Genomic DNA, 8,718 nt, shown 5'->3' on the forward strand with positions numbered 1-8,718 from the left:
TCGGCGATTAAACTTTCCCACTGAAAGTGAACCTTATGCGGCCTTATCCGGGTAAGTGTGCATCATTATTTCACTATGTTATCAACATTTTATGTGATCTTATGCAATGTGACTGAATTATATTTGACAAATAACAAAAACAAAAGTTTAGTTTAGTTTTGTTCGAAACAAAATGCTAACATTTTTTTTTTGTTTTTTGTTTTAGGGACTCTCACTCCAGACCAGCAAGTGTACAATTATCGCCATTCAAGGGCTAGGCGTGTAGTTGAAAATGGCTTTTGCATTTTATCCGCAAAATGGAGGGTGTTTGGAAAGGCTATGGAGTGTTCCATTGACAGTGCTCAGAATATCACCAAAGCCTGTGTTGCTCTTCACAATTTTCTCTGTGTGAGTGACCAGTTTGAAGGGCCAGGGTACATGTCACGCTCTTTGGTAGATGAGGGGGATGTCCCTGGGGAATGGAGACAGGTGGTCCTAGGAGACTCAAACCTTACTGAACCGGGACGTCTCACTGCTGACTGAGTTACTAGAGTAGCTGCTGACATCCGAACCCGGTTCAAGGACTACTTTCTCATAGACGCAGGAAGTGTGCCCTTCCAAGATGCTGTACTCCACTGTGGCAAGCTGCAGTAATTTGGTTTATGTTTGGGGAATTAGTTACATTATGAAGGTTATAGTGAGAAACAGAATCTGAATTTAAAAAATGATGCTGCTAATAAAAGACAATGATGGATAAAAAGACATATAGCTGATAGACATATACTTTTATAAACATACTTTTATTCAAATATCGTTATATATACATATATAAAAAAATATATAATGCTTTCTAATCAATTAACTAAGACAATTAAACGTGTGCTGGATAACACAGACACAAAGTGTGTAGACCAGATAACAAAACGGTTAAACACCAGTGTGTTTCTGTTCATAAGACTGCATTAGCTGTTTTATTTCTTTCATCAGTCTCTTAGCATCATGGTCTGGGAGCTGCCAGGTAGTTGCCAAATGCAGTATATATGTTTTGTGCAGCCCGTGTTTCATGTTGTATTTCCAACAACCTCTGAAGGAGAGCAGCATCAACAGCATCCAGCTCCTGGGACCCCGTTTTTTTTTTTGGCTTTTCTTGGAGGGTTAGGATCTGACAAGCTTGATGAAGAAGCAGAATCAGTCAGCGGTGGTGATGGTGAGATACTGACTGAAGGAATGTTCGGTCTCGTAGGTTGATCAGCCTCTTTATCTGGTGTCTGGAAGCACAAATATAAAACAACTGAACTGAAGTGTGATTACTTTGCACTATAGTAAGTGGATCAGATAGATGGTATAGTTCTGAATAAGAACATTATTATTTCACATACATTAAATTAAGATTGGATGCTGTTGTGTAAACGTTATTTGGCAGTGTAGTGTGTTGCTAGCGGTCTAGCATGCATGCAATAATACAATTCATAATGTTTTTAGCATTAAAAAGTAAATGTTATTCCGAACAATAAATAAAAAAAAAAACACTTACCGTGTCAATTCCAGGGAAATTAGTGTCAGTAGTTTTGTGGTTAACGTGACACTTCATCCAGTCCAGACGGCAGATAATTGCTGGGCAAAACACCAGGTCAGCAGGATCACCGCTTCGTTTCGTGGCTAACTTTTTTCGCACTCTAACATAGCGGTCTCGCACTTGTCACCACTTGTTTTTACAAATTTCAGAATTAAAATTTAGAATATTTGAAATCTCTTGCCAACTGTTATTGCATGCTGTTTTGTCACTATGAAGAGGTTCTGTCCCATCATATAAATGAGGGTAATTGCGGACTTGCTCAATTAACAGGTCCTCAGATGTGGACATCTTGACTGTTGAGTGCAGATCTCGCAACACTGCCCCCTATAAATTACGCAGGTATTGCATCTCCATATACGATCCGTTAATTTTTGAGTACATGCACAAATACCGATGAAAGGAACACAGGAGACGAACCGCGGCTGTACGTACGTATGTAGTTAACAGCAAGTATATTTCTGCCTTTACCTGTGGTTTATCAGTTGTTGTCATGGTTGTTTTCTTTGTGCCTGTTCTGCGTGCCGTTCCTGTTCCTGGTGCCCCGTTGATGTTGTTGCTTTTGTTTCTCCGGGTGCTGTCTCATCCTAACCTCGGTCCCTTTAGGGGCACCTGGAGTGCGCGCCTTTTGGGGGTTCTGTCATGTCATGCTCCTGTGCTTGTCTCCCCGCCATGCCTCAGCAAATGCAGGACAATGTTCATAAACCATAGGCACCAATGTATTTCACATTATAATGTGAGTTAGAACGATAAGCTATTTCCCCATAAGGCAAGTAGGCACATTATTCTTATCCTCAAAGTATTTTGTGTGACTTGCCCATCTAATTGTATTAACATAATGATATGCATCATGTGACAGGCCAGTACTGAGCAAAAGAACATAAACACAAACCGTAAAGAACACCAATGCAAAAAAGGAATGTGTGGGGGATCCTTCCCCAGATCTCAAAGGGATTGTGATTCTGTGTTGCACATGTAAGGAGGCCTGCACTTTTAGCACATATAAATAAAATAAACTGAAGGAAAGTTGCTCCAATTACCAGTGCACATACATTGGGGGCAGCGTGTGGCTCAGTGGGCTAAGCCTGTGTGCCTGTAATCAGAAGGTCGCAGGTTCAAACCCAGCCTCAGCCTGTGGGTCCTTGAGCAAGGCCCTTAACCCCCAGCTCCCTGGGCGCTGCTACAGGTGGCAGGCAGCCCTTCGCAGACAACTTCCTCTATGAAAAAAAGAGCAAGTTGTGGGAGGCATAAAAACAATTTCCCTACAGGGATCAATAAAAGTGTCAATTATTATTATTATTATTATCCAAAACAAGTAGCATAACCCAGTTGACAAGGGTTAACACTGAGACATCCGTAAACTACTGTAAGTGGATGATTAGAACAATGCAGACTAAATATTTGTCAATAATAGTATGACATTTAACCTTTAAGTGGTATATATGCTAACGAACAACCACCAATCATCGGTATAATAATTCAGACCAAATTATAACAGGGACCAGGTTTCAATGTGAGTGATTCATTATTCAGACTTAGCTCTAGTGCCGTCTGTGTGTTGATCCATCTTGCAATGTCTTGCCATGCTTATCAAAGGAAATTTTCCTTCCCTCAAAGGTGATGTCACCTTTCACCTCTTTTACACCTTACCGCTGCCAGCACCTTCTGTTCATCTGGAAATGTGTGAAATCAGATGACAACCGGGCCTTGGTCTCCATATTTAGAAACTTTGGTAGCCAACACTCAAAAAAGTGTAAAGCATTCCTTCCCTTCATGTTCTCAGGCAAATTGAAAATACACACGTTCTTTCGCCGTCCTCTGTTCTCAAGCTCGTCTATGTGGTCCATGAGAGAATCTATTTTCTGTTCCAAGGCTAGTATTTTAGCAGCTTAGGGTTCGCTAGAAGTTTCCAGATGTAGCATCCTAGCCTCCTCCTCATCCAGTTGGTCATTGGTCCTCTTAAAGTCTTTGGTAAGGGTGAGGACTGTTTTAGCCAGACGGGCAAGTTTATCATTGATAGCCATCATTAATTTGTTAGTCATCAGATCAAGTGCTTTAGCAAGCCTGGATTCCAGTTCCATATCCAGTTCATCATCTTCAAGTTTGGGGCAATGTTGGGCTAATGGCGTAGCAACGCAGTTGACACTTTGCCGTTGCAGTTTGCTTCTATTTTTGTTGGATAGCGGCATTGTTTGATGTTGCTTCATCCAAAAATGTTCAAGGGACATACTACTACACTGACATTAATAGATGAGTTGCTTATTAAGGGAGAATGTTATATATTTGATGGTCGTTTACAAAGCTCCCAAAAAAAACAACAGTCTCCTACGCTGCCATCTCTTGAGACCCAAGTACTTTTTTTAATAAGAGTATAATCCTGGAAGTGCTAATCAAAATACTTCTGAAAGAGCTAGGTTTTTAGTCATCATATGAAGGCACCCAATGACTCAGCTGTAAAGACATCTAGGGGAAATGCATTCCAACACAAAAAGGACGAAAAGTGCTCAGAGGCAGACTAACTAGAAGTGAGTTATAGTGGCCTAGTATTGAGATGATAAGAGATTGAACAAATACCTGAGTGGCCTGTGTGGAAAGAAATGGATGAACCCTTCTGATGTTGAAGAGGAGAAATCGACATGAGTGGGAAAGTATAGCGATGTGAGAGGAAAATGACAGGTGATTGTCCATGGTTACCCCATGGTAATGGGCGGTGACCAAAGAACAAATCAGAGAGGTGTCCAGGGAGACTGCAAGATCCTGGTGTGGGGATGGATCAGCTGGGATGAATAGCAGTTCAGCTTTGCTGGGATTATGTTTCAGCTGATGAGCTGTCATCCATGATGAGATGTCTGCCAGACATGCAGAGATCAGAGTTGAGTGTCTGAGAGACGAAAGGAAAGGATGTCGTCTGCATAGTAGTGATGAAAACCCATGTGAGGATATGACCTCACCAAGAGATCTAGTATAGAGAGAGAACAGAAGAGGACCAAGAACTGAGGGACACCAGGCGAGTAGATGTGGATCCCTTCCAAGTCACTTGATATGACCAGTCTTCTAGGCTGGAAGCAAACCATTCTCATGCTGAGCCACGAATTTCAAGACTCCTAAGGATGGACAGCAGAATCTTGTGGATGACCATGTGGAATGCTGCTGAAAGGTCATGGAGGATGAGGACAGATGACAGTTTGGCTGCTCTGGCAGCATGAAGCTTCTCGGTGACAGCCAAGAGAGCAGTCTCTGTGAAATGTGCCACTTTGAAGCCAGATTGCTTAGGATCATGGAGGCTGTTTTGAGAGAAAGAGCTGATTGTAAACTGCATATTCAAGGACTTTTGAAAGACAACAGAGAAGTAATACTGGTCTGTAGCTGGTGATGTCTGAGGGATTCAGTGTGGGTTTCTTCAGGGTGGGAATAACCTTGGTTTTTTGGAATGCCATCGGTACATGACCAGATGTTATTCTGTCCTCTGCTTGCGTAGCTTGCATTAAGTGACAGATAGCTAAACAGTCATGCTGGCCACTGTAAGGATTAAATGATGACTCAGACGTTGAAGCAAAGTTGAGCGCTGTTTACTTGTTAGTCTTCATCAAAGCTTTCTTACATTGTTTCTAGCACTTTCTTGTGAGACAGTAAATACACAAATTATCTCAAAGTTAAATGAACCCTTAACAGCTCAAAGCCCCACTAGGCTGGCTGGAATGATTGATGGAGTGGGCAGAGCTGTTAGCACTCAGACTGTGACAATTGATCGGAAACTGGATAACATCACAGTGACTACGGATCGCAAACTGGATAACATCATGGAGAAGCTCACAGCTTTGCAAAACTTATTGGATGGCAGAGACCAGCGTGGACATTAGCGTGGACATTAGTGGAGCTGGAAATTACAGCTTCTCGTACGGAAACCCAAACAACCCTAGTCTATCAGGTTTTGGCTCCCCCCAATCAGCACTTGCCTCGGCCAAGGCCGCTGCTGAACTAACAACTCCCCCTGAAGAACAAGGCAGTGAGACTCTCTTGCATTCCTCTCCCCCGATCCCAAGGACTTACCGCTCCCTCCCCCCCATCCAACGCCTTCGCCGCTTCATACCCCCAGCGTGAACAGGCGGGTCTGTTGACCAGCGCCTCCATGGCTGCAGGACCGGATGGCTGTCTGTCTCTGCTGGACTACCTCCACCACCCCTTTTCCCTCACCCGTTGCAAGTCGTGTCATTTTTATGTTGTAAGGCGTAGTGACCATGTGCTTATGTTGCTGAGGTGTTTTTTTCGGTTCCCACAATGTCCTCCCCACTGGAGTACAGTCTGGGGGCTGTTTTTTTATTCTCCTCCTCTCTCCTCATGTTACTCTGTTTCTTTTCTTCTCTCTTCCTCTGTCTCCCGACCGGTCTACCCCCTACTGTGATGTTTGTGTATATGTATGGTCGAGTTGATGGCCAGTTTTTTCGCTGGTACTCGTGACTAGTGACATGGTATATTGCAACAGCAATAAAGGGTTTCATCAATCAACAGTGTAACACTTACTTAATGCTACATACACATATCAAAATAAGGTTTGGATAATTATCCATACATTTCCTCAAATATAAAACAATATCACAAATATATATTAATCTTTAATCATTAACAAAGACATACAAATATAACTTACAAACAAAGCTTCTCCAAGTCTCAACACAGGTGGATGCAAAGGATTAGACAGTGTGCTATGCTGTGTGAAACCTTCCAACAAAATGTCCTGTCTGAACTATAACCTTACCCATGTGATCACACACAACCACTAAGAAGTAACATGAACCAAACTGGCTGCAGATTTTAAAGGGGCCACTAGGGGGCACCTAATACAAATATCACCAAGTAACATAACAGATGTTATGGAGCTATTAATTACTGTGGTGATGAAGGGGAGAAGGTCTGAGCAGGTCTGATTGGTGGGAGAGATTATCTGGAGCATTGTGGAAGTGACTGGATCCAGAGGGTAGGTGGATATAAGTATCTTCTTAAAACTAAATCGAGATAAGTAAACTGTATCTTTTAAACAGATGGAATGACACATAAGATTAATGTTTAGCCCTAAATGCCACACTAATGTCCCTTTTGTGGCGCGTTGCCACACCCACCACATGACAAAACTCCTGGGGATCCCAGCCGGCGACTCCCCAGGCAGACATACGGTCCAGTCCCACCCTCCAGAAATGGCCATTCATCTGCCGTACGCAAGTTTTACGTGGGCGTCACCTCGGTCTGGTCCAGCTGCTTGGGTCCCCAGCAATGAGGATCCCATGAGCCAGATCACCCACAGGGAAACATGCCACATGGCCATAGTGCCTTAACTGATGCTTCCTCACAATGCAATCAATTTGCCTCATTTGGGACTCCTCTGGCAACCACTAATTTGACACGAAGTCAAACCAGCAGTACCCAGGGATTCTCCGAAGAGACACAGTACTGAAGGAGTCCAGTCTTCGTCTCTGCTCACCGGATGCCCTAATAACAAAAATTATTACAGTACAAAAATGGCCATACAGTTAAATTTGATGAGTGTTTTAATGCCCTAATAACAAAAATGAAACAGGGTAAAGTATAAGTATGTGTTATTGATGTATGCAGAAAAAAATACGACCTGTGAAGAAAATTTGATTGTATTGCACTTTTAAGAAATTTTTGTCATTCATTTTTATATATGAAAGAAGTATGGTATGACAGAAACACATTTCCAGCCTAGATGACTAAGTATTATAGGGAATTCTTACATACACACGTGGACAAAATTGTTGGTACCCTTCAGTCAATGAAAGAAAAACTCACAATGGTCACAGAAATAACTTTAATCTGACAAAAGTAATAATAAATAAAAATTCTATGAAATTTAACTAATAAAAGTCAGACATTGATTTTTAACCATGCTTCAACAGAATTAATAATAAAAAAAAAACTCATGAAACAGGCCTGGACAAAAATGATGGTACCCCTAGAAAAGACTGAAAATAATGTGACCAAAGGGACATGTTAATCCAAGGTGTGTCCACTAATTAGCATCACAGGTGTCTACAATCTTGTAATCAGTCAGTGGACCTATATATAGGGCTCCAGGTAGTCACTGTGTTGTTTGGTGACATGGTGTGTACCACACTCAACATGGACCAGAGGAAGCGAAGGAAAGAGTTGTCTCAGGAGATTAGAAAGAAAATTATAGACAAGCATGTCAAAGGTAAAGGCTATAAGACCATCTCAAAGCAGCTTGATGTTCCTGTGACTACAGTTGCACATATTATTTAGAAATTTAAGATCCATGGGACTGTAGCCAACCTCCCTGGACGTGGCCGCAGGAGGAAAATTGATGACAAATCAAAGAGACGGATAATACGAATGGTAACAAAAGAGCCCAGAAAAACTTCTAAAGAGATCCAAGGTGAACTTCAAGCTCAAGGAACATCAGTGTCAGATCGCACCATCCATCGTTGTTTGAGCCAAAGTGGACTTCATGGGAGACGACCAAGGAGGACACCATTGTTGAAAACAAGTCATAAAAAAGCCAGACTGGAATTTGCCAAACTACATGTGGACAAGCCACAAAGATTCTGGGAGAATGTCCTATGGACAGATGAGACAAAAATTTAACTTTTTGCCAAGGCACATCAGCTCTATGTTCACAGACGGAAAAATGAAGCATATCAAGAAAAGAACACTGTCCCTTCTGTGAAACATGGAGGAGGCTCTGTTATGTTCTGGGGCTGCTTTGCTGCATCTGGCACAGGGTGTCTTGAATCTGTGCAGGGTACAATGAAATCTCAAGACTATCAAGGGATTCTAGAGAGAAATGTGCTGGCCAGTGTCAGAAAGCTTGGTCTCAGTCACAGGTCATGGGTCTTGCAACAGGACAATGACCCAAAACACACAGCTAAAAACACCCAAGAATGGCTACGAGGAAAACATTGGACTATTCTAAAGTGGCCTTCTATGAGCCCTGACCTCAATCCTATTGAGCATCTTTGGAAAGAGCTGAAACATGCCGTCTGGAAAAGGCACCCTTCAAACCTGAGACAACTGGAGCAGTTTGCTCATGAGGAGTGGGCCAAAATACCTGCTGAGAAGTGCAGAAGTCTCATTGACAGTTACAGGAATCATTTGATTGCAGTGATTGCCTCAAAAGGTTGTGCAACAAAATA

At 42.3% G+C, this 8,718-nt stretch overlaps 1 long non-coding RNA gene across 2 annotated transcripts; it reads right to left on the reverse strand.

Annotated features, from left to right (window-relative positions):
• Positions 1 to 1,102: 1,102 nt before the first annotated feature.
• On the reverse strand, positions 1,103 to 7,307 carry LOC125709846 (uncharacterized). Of its 2 annotated transcripts, XR_007382845.1 has the most exons (4): positions 6,201 to 7,307; positions 2,024 to 2,769; positions 1,514 to 1,593; positions 1,103 to 1,247 (listed from the first exon to the last, which is right to left on the reverse strand). It is a non-coding gene; the product is annotated as an uncharacterized LOC125709846 (long non-coding RNA). The 2 variants fall into 2 exon arrangements; XR_007382844.1 differs by having other exon boundaries at positions 2,024 to 7,306.
• Positions 7,308 to 8,718: the final 1,411 nt, after the last annotated feature.

The sequence above is a fragment of the Brienomyrus brachyistius genome, chromosome 16, assembly GCF_023856365.1.
Source record: "Brienomyrus brachyistius isolate T26 chromosome 16, BBRACH_0.4, whole genome shotgun sequence".
In the NCBI taxonomy this organism is placed as follows: domain Eukaryota; kingdom Metazoa; phylum Chordata; class Actinopteri; order Osteoglossiformes; family Mormyridae; genus Brienomyrus; species Brienomyrus brachyistius.